At 50.3% G+C, this 5,769-nt stretch overlaps 1 long non-coding RNA gene across 1 annotated transcript; it reads left to right on the top strand.

Moving 5' to 3' along the window:
* The first annotated feature begins 2,515 nt into the window (after positions 1-2,515).
* On the top strand, positions 2,516-4,036 carry LOC120747708 (uncharacterized). The gene is made up of 2 exons (XR_005699186.2): positions 2,516-3,310; positions 3,773-4,036. It is a non-coding gene; the product is annotated as an uncharacterized LOC120747708 (long non-coding RNA).
* The last annotated feature ends 1,733 nt before the right edge of the window (positions 4,037-5,769 follow it).

A 5,769-nucleotide genomic window follows, 5' to 3' on the forward strand; every position in this document is an offset into this window, starting at 1 on the left:
CACACAAGCTCCTGCAGCATTTCTCTGCTTCTATCAGTGATTTCTGAGATTCTGGTGCTAGGGTGCCTGTTTTCCATGTTTGCAACAAGTGCAGCATGTATGCTGCTCTCTGCTTGCTCTGTTTCGCTGTTAGAAGCTGTTAAGCTGAACAGGCTCTGCTTTGCGAGCACAGCGCGCACAGCACTCGCTGTGCGTGCTTCTTTTCAGCGGTTTGCACTCTGCACAGCATATGTGTGGTTTTCACTTGTTCTACAAAGCACACAAGCTCCTGCAGCATTTCTCTGCTTCTATCAGTGATTTCTGAGATTCTGGTGCTAGGGTGCCTGTTTTCCATGTTTGCAACAAGTGCAGCATGTATGCTGCTCTCTGCTTGCTCTGTTTCGCTGTTAGAAGCTGTTAAGCTGAACAGGCTCTGCTTTGCGAGCACAGCGCGCACAGCACTCGCTGTGCGTGCTTCTTTTCAGCGGTTTGCACTCTGCACAGCATATGTGTGTTTTTCACTTGTTCTACAAAGCACACAAGCTCCTGCAGCATTTCTCTGCTTCTATCAGTGATTTCTGAGATTCTGGTGCTAGGGTGCCTGTTTTCCATGTTTGCAACAAGTGCAGCATGTATGCTGCTCTCTGCTTGCTCTGTTTCGCTGTTAGAAGCTGTTAAGCTGAACAGGCTCTGCTTTGCGAGCACAGCGCGCACAGCACTCGCTGTGCGTGCTTCTTTTCAGCGGTTTGCACTCTGCACAGCATATGTGTGTTTTTCACTTGTTCTACAAAGCACACAAGCTCCTGCAGCATTTCTCTGCTTCTATCAGTGATTTCTGAGATTCTGGTGCTAGGGTGCCTGTTTTCCATGTTTGCAACAAGTGCAGCATGTATGCTGCTCTCTGCTTGCTCTGTTTCGCTGTTAGAAGCTGTTAAGCTGAACAGGCTCTGCTTTGCGAGCACAGCGCGCACAGCACTCGCTGTGCGTGCTTCTTTTCAGCGGTTTGCACTCTGCACAGCATATGTGTGTTTTTCACTTGTTCTACAAAGCACACAAGCTCCTGCAGCATTTCTCTGCTTCTATCAGTGATTTCTGAGATTCTGGTGCTAGGGTGCCTGTTTTCCATGTTTGCAACAAGTGCAGCATGTATGCTGCTCTCTGCTTGCTCTGTTTCGCTGTTAGAAGCTGTTAAGCTGAACAGGCTCTGCTTTGCGAGCACAGCGCGCACAGCACTCGCTGTGCGTGCTTCTTTTCAGCGGTTTGCACTCTGCACAGCATATGTGTGCTTTTCACTTGTTCTACAAAGCACACAAGCTCCTGCAGCATTTCTCTGCTTCTATCAGTGATTTCTGAGATTCTGGTGCTAGGGTGCCTGTTTTCCATGTTTGCAACAAGTGCAGCATGTATGCTGCTCTCTGCTTGCTCTGTTTCGCTGTTAGAAGCTGTTAAGCTGAACAGGCTCTGCTTTGCGAGCACAGCGCGCACAGCACTCGCTGTGCGTGCTTCTTTTCAGCGGTTTGCACTCTGCACAGCATATGTGTGTTTTCACTTGTTCTACAAAGCACACAAGCTCCTGCAGCATTTCTCTGCTTCTATCAGTGATTTCTGAGATTCTGGTGCTAGGGTGCCTGTTTTCCATGTTTGCAACAAGTGCAGCATGTATGCTGCTCTCTGCTTGCTCTGTTTCGCTGTTAGAAGCTGTTAAGCTGAACAGGCTCTGCTTTGCGAGCACAGCGCGCACAGCACTCGCTGTGCGTGCTTCTTTTCAGCGGTTTGCACTCTGCACAGCATATGTGTGGTTTTCACTTGTTCTACAAAGCACACAAGCTCCTGCAGCATTTCTCTGCTTCTATCAGTGATTTCTGAGATTCTGGTGCTAGGGTGCCTGTTTTCCATGTTTGCAACAAGTGCAGCATGTATGCTGCTCTCTGCTTGCTCTGTTTCGCTGTTAGAAGCTGTTAAGCTGAACAGGCTCTGCTTTGCGAGCACAGCGCGCACAGCACTCGCTGTGCGTGCTTCTTTTCAGCGGTTTGCACTCTGCACAGCATAGGTGTGTTTTTCACTTGTTCTACAAAGCACACAAGCTCCTGCAGCATTTCTCTGCTTCTATCAGTGATTTCTGAGATTCTGGTGCTAGGGGGCCTGTTTTCCATGTTTGCAACAAGTGCAGCATGTATGCTGCTCTCTGCTTGCTCTGTTTCGCTGTTAGAAGCTGTTAAGCTGAACAGGCTCTGCTTTGCGAGCACAGCGCGCACAGCACTCGCTGTGCGTGCTTCTTTTCAGCGGTTTGCACTCTGCACAGCATATGTGTGGTTTTCACTTGTTCTACAAAGCACACAAGCTCCTGCAGCATTTCTCTGCTTCTATCAGTGATTTCTGAGATTCTGGTGCTAGGGTGCCTGTTTTCCATGTTTGCAACAAGTGCAGCATGTATGCTGCTCTCTGCTTGCTCTGTTTCGCTGTTAGAAGCTGTTAAGCTGAACAGGTTCTGCTTTGCGAGCACAGCGCGCCCAGCACTCGTCCGAACCAGGACGGGGATCGGGATGGGGTCGGGATCGAGGCCGGGACCGGAATAGCGGTCAGAGTTGGGATTGGCATATGGGAATCGGGATCAGGAGCCCAGTATCTGTCCCCGGCCAGGATCAGGAGCAGCGTGTCCGGCAGGAGCGGCGATTGTCCCTCAGTCCCTTGTGTCCCGTTCGGACTCCTCAGTCCACGGAGGACATTTTGGGGCTGAAGCGTGTCCAGGGAAGGGAGCAGAGCTGGGGAAGGGGCTGGAGAGTCCTGAGGGAGCTGGGAATGGACTGGAGAATCCTGAGGGAGCTGGGGAAGGGGCTGGAGAGTCCTGAGGGAGCTGGGAAGGGGCTCAGCCTGGAGAAAAGGAGGCTCAGGGGGAATTCCTGGCTCTGCACAACTCCCTGGCAGGAGGGGACAGCCGGGGGGATTTGGGATCTCATCCCAGGGCACAGGGACAGGAGGAGAGGGAACGGCCTCAGGCTGTGCCAGGCGAGGCTCAGCTTGGACAGCAGCAGGAATTTCCTCATGGAAAGGGCGCTCAGGCCTGGGAAGTACCCAGGGAGGTTTGGAGTGCCCAGGGCTGGAGGTGTCACCTGGAGGTGGCACTGAGTGCTCCGGGTGGGAACAAAGTGGGGATCAGGCCCAGCTTGGGCTCGGATGAACTTTCCCAAAGTCTTTTCTGACCTCAATGCTTTTGGGATTTTACGATTGCGGGAACCCGCCGGTGAACCTGGGGCCGTTTGCCGCCGGGGTCTGGGTGGCTCGGAACTTAACGGACGTCGACCCGATGGCCCCGCAGCCCGTCCCGTAGCAGGTATGGGCTGGGGGCAGTGAGGGCTGGGAGGCTCCCTGGGGGTGGGATCAGGTGGAAGGGACCCCCAGGAATTAAATCCAACCCCTGGCCCTGCACAGACACCCCAGAATCCCACCCTGTGCGTCCCTGGAGCGCTGTCCAAATGCTCCTGAAGCTCTGGGGCTGTGTCCGTTCCCTGGGGAGCCTAGGCAGTGTCTGAACCCTCTGGGGGAAAGAGCCTTTCCCAATCTCCATCCGAAATCTCCCAAATGCAGCCCGCCCTTGGCTGCTGTCCCTGCCACCTGAGGCCTAAGGGCTGAACAACCCCCCCCCAACTCACCCTGACCCCCTCAGGACAGCACTGTCACCCTGTGAGGTGACATAAATCAGGGGCGAGCCCACCCCAAAACCCACAGAAGCCCCTCTTTACACAGATTTTAAAGCAGAACCACCTCCCCTGATTATGCTGAATCCCTGTCCCAGGAAGGAGTCGGAGCCACCAGGAGGAGAGCTCGCCCTCCCACCAGGATCGGAGCTGTGGGGCTGCTCAGATCCCCCCTGGAGCTGGTCAGATCACCCCTGTCCTGCCTGGAGCAGTGACAGGGACAAAAGGGAGCTTAGTTTCCCATCCATCCGTTCCTTCCTTCGGGAATTGTTTCCTCAAGGATGTGCGTGGAATTTCCTCCTGTGCCCTCTACCCCCAGATGTTTATTAAAGTTTATGGAATAACAACATAGCCCACTGAAATTTTGTTTCTTTGTTTGGTTCGGTGTTTGTTTGTTTTTTATTTTAATAAGAAACTTCAGCTTACAAAAAGCAAGGCATAAAAAGATTAAAGATTTTTTAAAAACCCTCCAAAAACATAAAAACATGATTTGATCTCACTTAAAACTGCTGAAAAATCCAGAAAATTCTGGTTTAAAGCTGCTGGGGAAAATACAGAAAAAGCTGATACAGACCTGCTGAAAGAACTCCAGAAATATCTGATTTAGAACTGCTGAAAAAACCACTCCAGAAAAATGGAGTGGAATCCACCCAAACTCCAGCCTGGCTCCTCTGTCCAAAGGAATCACATCCCTCCTGTCTGCCAGGGGATTCCACAATGAGGGAAAACACCTTCCCTTCCCTGCCAGGAATCTGGAATTTAGTCTGTGATTTACTTTTTTAAGTGATGGAGAACAGCCTTAACTATGCCCTCAGGAGTGGGAAAATCCTGCCCATCCTGCATGGAAAAGCAAATTTTTAAGCAAGTGTTTTCCTGGGAATTCATCCTCGTTCCCTCCCTGGATGGGAAGCTGGGGAATCAGTTTGTGAGCAGCCCCCAAAATCAATAATAATCATTAATAGTACATGGAATTCATGTGGAATTCATTCTGACACCCCCCCAAAATCAATTAATAAATCACTCACTGTATATGGAATGAATGCGGATTTTTATGACTTAAATGGATGAATTTAGCAGATTCTAGGATGCTCCACAATCCAGCTGCAATAAATGGAATATTGGTTTGACAAGACACCAAAAATCCGTGGAGCTGTTGCCCAGGAACCTGCCAGGCTGAGAAAATCCATGCAAACACTGCCAGGATAATGGAAAGTGGGGGGTTGTTCCCCATTTCTAAGCCACGAATTAACATCAGCTTAGGGACAGAAGGTGCTTCCCATCCCAAAAAAACCCACTGGAATTTTTTCTCCTTGCTCTGACACATTTCCAGGCCAGGCCTGGCATGAGAGGCTTGGATGGCATTAAAAAAACAAAACAAAACAAAAACAAAAAACCAAAAACAAACCAACAAAAAAAAACCCCACAAACAAAAAACCCCCACCACCTTAAAATTCCAATTTTACCTGTCCTGCACCCTGGGAACAGGTGTTGGAATTATTACAAATCCAAGGATTTCAAACATGGACTCGGCTTCTGGAATTGCAGGGGAATTCCATCTACACGGGCAGGGAATGTGACTGCTGCTGGCACTTGGAAACCCACACAAATCAGGGGAATTAATCCCCAATTTCCCAAAATGTATCTCCCATGGGAAATATTATTGGATGCTGTCTTGGTTTTTGAAAAGACAGGTATCTGCTATGGAGAGGCAGGCCTCTCTAGGAAATGAGGAATTTGAATCCTTCCCTCCGTGTTATTATAATTCGGAAGATTAAGAATAAAACTTTTCAGTCAGAGCTATGGGGAAAAGGAATAACAGTCCTTTACTAGTAAATATAACAGGACAGACAAAAAAAAACCAACAGCAATTATAACAATAGTAGAACAGAACCAAGAACCCCGAGGGCACACGGTGGAAGCTCCGGCGCTGATGGCTGGAAGCCGGGCGCGGTGGACTGTCCTCTGCAGGCAGGGGATGTCCTCGGCAGGCAGAGGTGGCAGTGCCGGAGAAGAAGCAGCGGCGGGACCCGGTCTCACCCAAAATCCAGCAGGACAGCGAAGAAACTCCGAATTCCTGGATACTCCAACAGATGGT

Source organism: Hirundo rustica, unplaced genomic scaffold, assembly GCF_015227805.2.
Source record: "Hirundo rustica isolate bHirRus1 unplaced genomic scaffold, bHirRus1.pri.v3 scaffold_178_arrow_ctg1, whole genome shotgun sequence".
Classification (NCBI taxonomy): domain Eukaryota; kingdom Metazoa; phylum Chordata; class Aves; order Passeriformes; family Hirundinidae; genus Hirundo; species Hirundo rustica.